Raw genomic sequence first — 11090 nt, 5'->3', positions numbered from 1 at the left:
TAAAATAAATTTGCCAGAGGATACCAATATTTTTCATTCTTTCTGACAAACAGCCATAAAAGGGAATGTAAATTACAGTATGTTTGCAACATTTTGAAATTGCAGCATACAGTGTTAATTATAAGGGGGGCATAGCTTTCGCAACTCAGAATTCAATACTCACTACTCATGAGTAATTATAAATGAGCTACTCTTGTACTCTTACTTGAGTAATTTTTTAGGACAGGTACTTTTACTCTACTCACACTACATTTTTTGGGAAGTAACAGTACTTTTACTGGAGTATGATTTTTCAGTACTCTTTCCATCCCTGTCCAAGAGTTAAAGTGTGTTCTTTTACCCTCTCAATCAATGTCATGACTTTTCAAATGATAATTTGTAAAACTGCATGTATATGAAAAATGTAATGTATGACAATGCCGTTATCTTACTGAAGTCTTGAATTATGTCCCAAATACACACTTTTATAACTCATGCACCCTCATGGACTTGCTAACTAGCACCCTATCGGTCTGCCATCAGTCAACAAAGTCTGGACTCAGAGGACCGCAAGGGCTTAGGGTGCCATTTGGGACAGGGCCATAAAAGCTGTTTAATAGAGCTGTTCAGCCGTGACGTCAATTTGTAGTCGAACCCAAAAGTCTAATTCGCCATGGGTTTTCATTTGGGTTTTTATAAGGGGGTTTTTGAATTTATGAGTAAAATAAGATATGTGGAAAACATTAATTGACGATTCGTGGACATTTTGTTCTACAACATAAATTACACTGTTTCATACCTCAAACGTGAATTTCACCCCTGTAGTATAACTTGAAATATCCCCTGGTGAACTAGACCTAAGAGGATTTGTGGAGTACAATTTAAACAGCTCTATTGCTCCCTCTTGGGGTCTGCCATGTTATGATCACATGACCAGCCAAATAATACTTGATGAATGATGCTGCATTCATGCCCCTAGGTGTCAGTGTAAGTCCAATCGAGTAGTATTTGACTGTGGTCATGTGATTCTAAACATGGCATCCCCCATGAGGGGGACCCTCTCCATGTAGAATAAAATAGCTTTTATAAGGTTACTAATATGACTGGTGTCCTCAGGGGCGTAGATTCCAGGGGGATGGGAGGAGGTAACTCATGACTTTATACAAAATCACAATTCATTTCTTTAGGTGTAAAACTTGAAAAAAAAATAAAATAAAATAAATTGTGTGCACCTTTACTCTGAGGTTGTACAAAAGACAAAATATTTGAGTTGGGCGTGATATGTTAAACAGAATATACTTTTCTCTTTTTTTCTTTTTTTTTTTTTTTTTACAAACGCCGATCACTGCTCGTAGACAGACGTCGGTTTTGATGCGACATGTGATGTAGCATGTCAACCTACCACACACGACTGAATTAATCACAGTATGGATTCAAATTAATAACCAGACGTTGATAAAACTGGAGAGAGCTCTACACAGAAAGAAACGAGTCTTGTCAATCAGACACAGACGGAGGCCGGTGAGTTCGTTTTCTGATCTCATCCGGACCAAATAGCAAAATCGGTACCAATTCAATCAGCTAATATTGAAAGCGACATTCATTTATTTACCTGTTTATCGTTTGGCCTCATAAATATATACGATTTGCTAACAGATGTTCACAGCTGCCTCAAAGCTGCAGTGTTTATCGCACTGTTCTGGTCTTTGTTCAGACAGACATCAATTTATCAATTCACGAGTCTTCAAGCGTGTGTAAGAAGATCATCGAGCATTTCCCAGGTATTTGACGTTGTAGTTTAATGTGTTGTGATGGCTGAATGTTCTTCATGTGAGAGCTGTTAGTGCAGCTGGTTTCTTTATGTCTGCATCATAAAACCAGCCCAGTACAAAGACAGTTATATTGGAAATATGGGACGAAATGAAACACTAAGGGGTTTCAATTGTGGTTTTAGATGAGGCAACCGGTGACTTTTTAATGCATTTTTATTTTATTTTTTACCGTTGTTATTGTGTGCTTGAACAGCAGACAAATTTCCTGGATATGTACAAGGAGAGGTTGTTAAGGTGATGTGATTTGAGAATTGTGATGTCGCTTTTAAACAGTATAATGTCAGTCATACCGAAATGCTCGATGATGCCATGTTCAGTTCAGTGGTGATATAAACAATTTCAACAACGCATCGCTTAAGAGAAAAATAATTACGAGAATAAACACCCGGAGCGACCTTAAGAAGTGACGTCAGCTTCCATCGCTCATGCGGCTTTCAATTACGTCAACAACATACAAAACCCACAAACTGAGGCTTTATGCATTTCTTTGTATGGACTGCGATGTTCAGCTGGACTCCAGGAACAAATCAAAGACACCCTTTAAAGAAATAGAGCAGAGTAACGCGACTAAAAGGGAAAGCATCCATAAGTGCAGGTAGTGGTGGTTATGGGACTGTCGTGGGTGACTTGTATGCAAAATAGAAAGGGTGGGTATGTGGGGAAGAGTACGAGATGCTCTGGATGGCACACTGTGTGCTGAGTCAGATTTAATGCTGCTGGTGTTGTCTGTAGGGATCGTCATTAGCTGTACACTTAACACTGGATTATGTCCAGTTTTTGAGGAAAATATGGGCACCATATGATCAATTGATCCAGTACACACTGTACAAAATGTACCATAATTTCTGTCAAAATAGCTTACTATAATTACTAAAGTTATTTTGACTTCTTTTAAAATAAATTAATATAGGATATCCTTCACATAGTGTAAGAAGCTTCTATTATTTTGTTCAATGCATTTATTTTATTGCATTGGTAACTATCATGTTACCACAGTTTTATTATAGTAACAATAACTGTAGTAATTATGATATTTTGGGGGAAACTATGCTTACAATAGTTATTTTTTGTGAGAAGTGTTGTGGTTTCTTGACTCATACAGTAAATACAGTCGGGTCATTGACTAATACGTTTGTCTAAAGCCATCTTTTCACTGCAAAGGTGGCACAGAAGCTGCATCTGAAGTGGAATTTAGGTGTATTTATACAGACTACTTAAAGGAATATTCCAGGTTCAATACAAGTCAAGCTGTCACAGTATTTCTCCGTTATGTTTCCACGGACTCTTATTTTGATATAATTTTTGTCTTCTGCCCTCTGCTTGAAGTCTTGTACAATCAGGCCAGGAACACACTGAAGAGGGAAATCAGAGTGGCTAAAAGAAGATGCTATGAGAAGCTGAAAAACAACCTCTGCTGGGCCTTTTTCACAATGGAGTCAATGTGGGTCTCCCACTTCAGGTCCTGTGAGATGGTAGTGCCCAGGAACCTCAATGACTCCACTGCTGCCACAGTGCTGTTTAGAATGGTGAGGGGGGTCAGTGTTGGGGTGTTTCTCCTAAAGTCCACAATGATCTCCACCATTTTGAGCATGTTCAGCTCAAGGTTGTTTTGACTGCACCAGACAGCCAGCTGTTCAACCTCCCTTCTGTATGCAGACTCATCATCATCTCGGATGAGGCCGATGACAGTGGTGTCGTCTGCAAACTTCAGGAGCTTGACAGAGGGATCCTTGGTGATGCAGTCATTGGTGTAGAGGGAGAAGAGTAGTGGGGAGAGCACACATCCCTGGGGGGCACCAGTGCTGATTGTACAGGTGCTGGAAGTGAGTTTCCCCTGTCTCACAAGTTGCTGCCTGTCCGTCAGAAAGCTGGTAATCCACTGACAGATAGACATGGGAACAGAGAGTTGGTGTAATTTATTCTGGAGTATAGCTGGGATGATGGTGTTGAAAGCTGAACGGAAGTCCACAAAAAGGATCCTTGCATATGTCCCTGGTCTGTCCAGATGTTGCAGGATTTGATGCAGTCCTATGTTGACTGCATCGTCCACAGACCTGTTTGCTCGATAAGCAAATTGAAGGGGATCTAGACAGGGTCCAGTGATGTTCTTCAGGTGGGCCAACACCGGTCTCTCAAATGATTTCATGACCACAGACGCCAGGGCGACAGGTCTGTAGTCATTAAGTCCTGTGATTTTTGGTTTCTTTGGGACAGGAATAATGATTGAGCATTTGAAGCAGCATGGGACTTCACACTGCTCCAGTGATCTATTGAAGATCTGTGTGAAGATGGGGGCCAGCTGGTTAGCACAGGATCGAAGACATGCTGGTGAGCCATCTGGGCCTGAAGCCTTCCTCGTCTTTTGTTTCCGAAAGGCACGGCTCACATCATCTTCACAGATCTTAAGTGCAGGTTGAGTAGGAGGAGGGGGGTTGCAGGAGGTGTTGGTGTTTGTGTGAAGTGAAGGTCAGAGTGGGTGTGGGGTGTGAGATTGGGCCTTTCAAATCTGCAGTAGAACACATTCAGGTCATTAGCCAGTTGTTGGTTCCCTACAGGGTTGGGGGTAGGAGTCCTGTAATTTGTGAGTTGTTTCATGCCACTCCACACTGATGCAGGGTCGTTAGCTGAAAACTTGTTTTTCAGCTTCTCAGAGTATCATCTTTTAGCCACTCTGATTTCCCTGTTCAGTGTGTTCCTGGCCTGATTGTACAAGACTTTATCCCCACCCCTGTAAGCATCCTCTTTGGCCTGATGAAGCTGCCTGAGCTCTGCTGTAAACCACTTGTTTGTCATTGTTGAACTTTAAATAAGTCCTAGTAGGAATGCACATATCCTCACAGAAACTGATATATGATGTAACAGTATCTGTGAGCTTGTCAAGGTCTGTGGCTGCAGCCTCAAAAACACTCCAATCAGTGCAGTCAAAGCAGGCTTGTAGTTCCAGCTCTGCTTCGTTGGTCCATCTCTTTACAGTCCTTAATACAGGCTTAGCAGATTTTAATTTCTGTCTGTAGGTTGGAAGAAGATGAACCAGACAGTGATCAGAGAGTCCCAAAGCTGCTCTAGGAACAGAACAGTATGCATCCTTTATTGTTGTGTAGCAGTGATCCAGTATATTTCTGTCTCTGGTTGGGCATGTAATGTGCTGTTTTTATTTGGGCAGTTCATGTGTGAAGTTTGCTTTGTTAAAATTCCCAAGAATAATAATAACTGAGTCCAGGTATTGTTGTTCTGTGTCTGTGATTTGATCAGCCAGCTGTTGCAGCGCTGTGTTCAAACACGCGTTTGGTGCGATATACACACTCACCAGAATAAACGAGGAAAACTCCCGCGGCAAGTAGAAAGGCTTACAGTTAATAAAGAGCACTTCCAAATTAGGACAGCACATCCTCTTTAACGTTGTTAGATCTGTACACCAACTTTCATTGATATAAAAGCATGTTCCACCGTCTCTCGTTTTCCCCGTTAAATCTGCGGAATGGCTTCACTCAGCCAGGTTTGAAAAGTCCTTGTTTGTGCGGGTGAGGAGATGTAGTTCGTCCGTCTTGTTAGGAAGAGAGCGAAGATTCGCTAAGTGAATACTCGGCAGCACTGTTTAAATCCATGCCGACGGAGTTTGACCAGCACACCGGCTCGTCTCCCTCGCCTGCGTCTCTTGAACAGCAGAGCTGCACCTCCAACTAAAATGTCTAGCAAAACGTCTGAATATTCGAAAACCGGGAAAAGATTGTCTGATACATGCTGTCGAATGTTCAGCAGTTCGTCTCTGTTAAAACTGACTGGAAAAAGATTACCAAACAAACAAAAACAACAAAAGAACTGAGGAGCTCCACACCGAGGCAGCCATCCGCAGCTCCATCATGATAAAAAATTCGCCAGCTGAGGAAATTCAACCTGCCACAGGTGCTGCTGATACAGTTTTACTCAGCAGTCATTGAGTCTGGCCTCTGCACTTCAATAACTGTCTGGTTTGGTTCAGCTACGAAATCAGACATCAGAAGACTACAAAGGACAGTTCGGACTGCTGAGAGGATTATTGGTTGCCCCCTACCCCCCCTTCAAGAACTATACACTTCCAGAGTGAGGAAAAAGGCTGGAAAAATCACTCTGGACCCCACTCACCCTGCCCACTACCTTTTTGAACTGTTGCCTTCTGGCCGACGCTTCAGAGCTCTGAGCACCATAACCGTCACACAGTAACAGTTTTTTCCCTCAGGCTATCCATCTCATGAACAGTTAAATTGTATGTGTAAGCATACTTGGCAATAAATCTGATTCTGATTCTGTTTTCCATGAACTACATTTCCCACAGTGCACTGCCCTCATCACAGCCATCTGTTCCCCATCATCCTCACCTGTTCTCCATTCCCTCATTTATTCCTATTTGTATTACTACCCTCTAGATTTGTTCCCTCTTTGTCAGTTCTTGTTTGTTGCTATTTGAGTTCACGTTTGTTTGTTTCACTTCACTTTCATCTTCATTAAAAGACTGCAATTAGATCCAGCGTCTCCCATCTCATCTCAGCAACTACTCGTTACAGAAGTACTGACCAAATATGGATCTAGCGGCTGTCCAAATTCTCCTCCTCAGACAAGGGGACTGTCCAATGGAGGATCATTTCCATGATTTTTTTAGAACTAGTGAATTTAGTGCACTATCCTGACCACTCTCTGGTGGTTTTCTTCTGGACCAGTCTGAATAGTGCACTGAAGGAACTGGTGCCTCCGGCTGATCCTCGCTGGACACTCTGTGAATATGTGGAGAAGGCTCTGGAACTTTGCGGTTCCCCTTACACAGTGGATTATGGCGGGAACCCTGGGCCAAAACCTGCATCCACGGCTCCTTGCTCCAAGCCCACGCCTGCCACGGCCAACGAGCCAGCACCTGCGCCTGCCACGGCCATCCCAGAGCCAGCGTTGCCAGCCTCGTCCATCCCAGAGCCAGCGTTCACGTGGCTGCCAGTGCTCATGACCACGGAGGTCGTTCCCCAGTGGCTGCCAGTGCTCTCGACCATGGAGGTCAGTTCCCAGTCGCTAACGGCTCCGCCCTCAGAGTCTTCCACGGCTCCACCCCTTGGGCCTCTCCTGGCTCTGACTTCCATGGCTCCGCCCCTCGAGCCTCTCCCGGCTCCGTCTGCCTTCGTCGAGCCTCTCTCAGCTCCGGCCTCAAATCTTCCATGGCTCCGCCCTCACCCCCTGAAACTCCACCTCCTACGGTTCAGCCCGCTCCACCACTATCTTCACCTCCTGAACTACATTTCCCACAGTTCACTGCCCTCCCCACAGCCATCTGTTCCCCATCATCCTCACCTGTTCTCCATTCCCTCATTTATTCCTGCTTGTATAAATACCCTCTAGATTTGTTCCCTCTTTGTCAGTTCTTGTTTGTTGCGATTTGAGTTCACGTTTAATTGTTTCAATTTCATCATCTTCATTAAAAGCCTGCAGTTAGATCCAGCGTCTCCCATCTCATCTCAGCAACTACTCGTTACACAAGCTCAACAATCGACAGCATTTGTGACAATGTTGATTACCAAAAAACAATAATTTCTTCTCGTCCCTCCTTTTCTTTAAAAAAGCAAAAATGGAGGTTACAGTGAGGCACTTACAATGGAAGTGAATGGGGCCAATTTTTGAAGGGTTTAAAAGCAGAAATGTGAAAGTTATAATTTTATAAAAGCTCTTAAATTAATTCATCTGTTAAAACTCAATACTTCAGCTGTAAACTTGTTTAAATCGTCATTTTTTTACGGTCATTTTGTTTTGTTTTTTTGTTTTTTAAGTCCTCGTGGTCGTGTAGTGATTTGCCTCAATCTGGGTGGTGGAGGATGAATCCCAGTTGCCTCTGCGTCTGAGAACATCAACCCATGCATCTTATCACGTGGCTTGTTGAGCGCGTTGCCATGGAGACACAGCGCGTGTGGAGGCTTCACACCACCCACCGCGGCATCCGCGCTCAACTCACCATGCACCCCACCGAGAACGAACCACATTATAGCGACCACGAGGAGGTTACCCCATGTGACTCTACCCTCCCTAGCAACCGGGCCAGTTTGGTTGCTTAGGAGACCTGGCTGAAGTCACTCAGCACGCCCTGGGATTTGAATTAGCAAACTCCAGGGGTGGTAGCCAGCGTCTTTACCACTGAGCTACCCAGGCCCCCCGTTTTGGGTTTGTTGACATAACATCGTCATGGAAACGAAGTTGTAAAATTGGCTATAACTTTACACAGAAAAGGTTATTTAGCGATTATTTTTATCACACTAAAATCATTTTAACACACAAATTGTTTATGTCTTGTGACTATACTTCTGAAATAGTCAGTATTTTAATGTTTACGGATTGGCTCCATTCACTTCTATTGTAAAAGCCTCAATGGGCAAGTCAAAATACATTTTTGTGGTATTCAACATTATGCCACAAATGGTGTCGATTGAACTTGTATTGAACCTGGAATATTCCTTTAAATATTGCTCAGAGCACGCATAAATGCATTTACACAGCAATTACAAATGCATAAATAATGTTATGAGATTAATGTTTTAAATATAAAATTCTAAACATAGAAATATGAAATGAATGAAACTATAAAGTTATATTGTTAAACAGCACCTATTATGGTTTTTCAAATATTACCTTTCACATAGTGTGTTATATAGCTGTTTGCGAATGTAAAAAATCTGCAAAGTTTCAAAAATCAAAGTGCATGACAAATGGAGTTATTGACTCCCAAAAGAAAGAACCGATTCTGAACACCTGAAACGAGTCGTTAGTAATTCCAGATGTACTTCCTGTACTAACCTATGTAATTTGGTAACAAAAAACCCGCCTCTGGTCTTCATTGGCTGCTCGCGAACAGCTTTGACCCAGCCTCAAACACTACACTATGCGGTAGACCAATCACAACAGACTGGGACATCTGACCAATCAGAGCAGAGTAGGCTCTCTGAAAGGAGGAGTTTAGAATGAATCTTTTAGAACGGATCATTGAACAAATCGTTTTTGACACTGGGAAAAAAGGTAATGCTGCAATTTAAATTATGAGCAAATTAAAGTGTTTTTTGACCTTGGATGCATGTAAATCTATTGTATGAGACCTTTAAAACAAAATTAGGCACATTTAAAAACCATGAAACTAAATTATGAAATACAGTATATGCTCTATCACGACAACAAAAGTTTAAGGCTGTTCTGATGCTGCATTTCATTTACACAGAACCAAAGCAGCATCAGCCTTTGATACTAAGGGCTGAGGTGGGTCAGAGCAGGCAAAATTTTGTCTGGCTTTTATGCACCATTGCATCATTACACAGAATTTTGAACAGGCACCAAGAATGATTAACTCGGCTGTGTAAAGATGCCTTAAATATGATAAAAATGAGAAATCCTGGGGCCTGGGTAGCTCAGTGGTAAAATACGCTGGCTACCACCCCTGGAGTTCGCTAGTTCACTAGTTTGAATCCCAGGGCGTGCTGAGTGACTCCAGCCAGGTCTCCTAAGCAACCAAATTGGCCCGGTTGCTAGGGAGGGTAGAGTCACATGGGGTAACCTCCTCGTGGTCGCTATAATGTGGTTTGTTCTCGGTGGGGCGCATGGTGAATTGAGCGTGGTTGCCGCGGTGGATGGCGTGAAGCCTCTGCACGCGCTATGTCTCCGTGGCAACGCGCTCAACAAGCCACGTGATAAGATGCGCGGGTTGACCGTCTCAGACGCGGACGCAACTAGGATTCGTCCTCCGCCACCCGGACTGAGGCGAATCACTATGCGACCACGAGGACTTAGAGCGCATTGGGAATTGGGCATTCCAAATTGGGAGAAAAAGGTGAAAAATCCCCCCCCCCCCCCCCCCCCCCCCTTTAATCCTTTACATTTTGTTTAACCCTGGAATATATATACGTGGGTCAAAAATGACCCAAGGACTAGTTTTTAAGAATAATAATAATAATATTATTCCAATCTATTTTCTATTATTTCAAACTATTTAACTATTCCAAACCATTTCTGTTTTTTAATGAGATTTTAATTTTTTACTGTCTCCTTACAGTTACACCATCTGAACTCAGAAATTAAAAAATAATCGTAGCAGAGGTGTATTCAAGTAATTGTTTTGTGTAAATTGCATTTTTAATGTATTTTTGAATAACTGAATAGATCTGGAAAAAAATAAATAAATCAGTATCTCTTGAGTAAAGCATCATTATCTGAAATGAATCAACTAACGTATTTCATAATACAACTTTTTCTCATCAGTAAAGTTGAAGTGTCTAAGCTTGTTACTGTTTTGAAGGAACAAACAGTAGAAACCAAATCTTCTGCACTCACCAAACTACAAATGACTAATGTCAACAGTTACACCTCTTTTGCACGTTTTAAACAATTCATTAGTGTCCTAGGGTTTCAGACCACAGTATTTGCTTTGTATGTCTACAGGATTTATACATCTGAAACCCAACAGCCATTTTGTGGGCAGCCACATGGCTGCTGGTGGTAATACTGAGCCCATCACTTCATGCACTTCTCATGCTCTTTCACCTGTTGTCTGTTATTTGAAGTAACATGAGTACTACTTGGGGAACCGAAGCGGCATTGTTGGAAAACAGCGTCTAGTAATCGCTTTATTTACCAGAACATCCCATTGCTGAACATTTTATTTGATTGTTATTTGATTCTGTTGATTTTAAACTGAATTGCGTATCCACAGCAACACTTATTTTGGGCCACGATTATCCTGGAGAAGAGGTGCCATTTTGTTGTGTAATTGCATGTATGTAAACTGTAAGACAGACTGCTATTTATCACACTCCTTTAAACGTCTCTCATAGCTCCATCCAATCTTCCCACTCAGACCGAAGTGTATGACAGATACCAGCACATGTTTCCGTGGGCACCGTGGTTTCTATAGTGATGCTGTTGATGGAGGATTGAATGGGTGTAGCTGGTTGGCTGACGACCCAGGCCTTGTCATATCATTTGTTTGTTCAACTGGAACAGAGTTTCATTCTTATAACCAACCAGCCCATTTATTTATGCAATGGGTTGCTATTTATTTGCGCCTTAGTCTTTATGTACACGCAGGATCAAATTTAAAAAGCTTTTGAGGCCTCGGGCTGATCAGGAAAGGCCACTGACTATTGAGCAGAAAAATCTTTGCTGTAACTAAACTACTGTGCTGCCACAAGCTGAACTGCTAAAAACGAATGGAAATTTCTTAATTTGTAAAGTGATTTTTTTTCATGATATTTGATGCTTGAGAGCTTCGGTCAGGCTGGCTTCCCCCAT

General features: G+C 42.3%; 1 protein-coding gene across 4 annotated transcripts in view; it reads left to right on the top strand.

The window, feature by feature from the left end:
- Nucleotides 1-1328: 1328 nt before the first annotated feature.
- Nucleotides 1329-11090, top strand: part of klhl17 (kelch-like family member 17) — a 49363-nt gene continuing 39601 nt past the window's right edge. For 2 of the 4 annotated variants that reach the window (XR_007893710.1, XM_051661310.1), the window contains exon 1: nt 1329-1500. The gene's annotated coding sequence lies outside the window, so the exon portion shown is untranslated. Of the gene's footprint in view, nt 1501-1592; nt 1761-2385; nt 2407-11090 lie in introns of those variants that run through there. The other 2 variants (XM_051661312.1, XM_051661311.1) reach the window with 2 other exon arrangements.

This window comes from Myxocyprinus asiaticus, chromosome 29 (genome assembly GCF_019703515.2).
Source record: "Myxocyprinus asiaticus isolate MX2 ecotype Aquarium Trade chromosome 29, UBuf_Myxa_2, whole genome shotgun sequence".
Taxonomy (NCBI): Eukaryota; Metazoa; Chordata; class Actinopteri; order Cypriniformes; family Catostomidae; genus Myxocyprinus; species Myxocyprinus asiaticus.
Note: the sequence above shows the minus strand (reverse complement) of the source record. Positions and strands in the feature narration are given on the sequence as shown.